Raw genomic sequence first — 257 nt, 5'->3', positions numbered from 1 at the left:
TGTTTGGTTTTCATAGCTCTTCCAGTCCTTTCTGTATATCATGTGTCAGAAGACCAGCATCATGCCAGTAACCAGATCTCCTGTCCTGTGTGTAGGCTGGTCATGGTAACTCTGATCTCTCTCTGACCCTCAGAACACAGCGTGGTCCATGTAATGGCTTTATACCTGATGTCATCCAATTTTGCTCAGTCACATCGCTGTTTATCTCCCAAGATGATTTCACTTGTTTTAATGCAGTTTGAATGTATAAGCTCCCT

Source organism: Nannobrachium achirus (genome assembly GCF_963921795.1).
Source record: "Nannobrachium achirus genome assembly, chromosome: 3".
NCBI lineage: Eukaryota > Metazoa > Chordata > Actinopteri > Myctophiformes > Myctophidae > Nannobrachium > Nannobrachium achirus.
Note: the sequence above shows the minus strand (reverse complement) of the source record.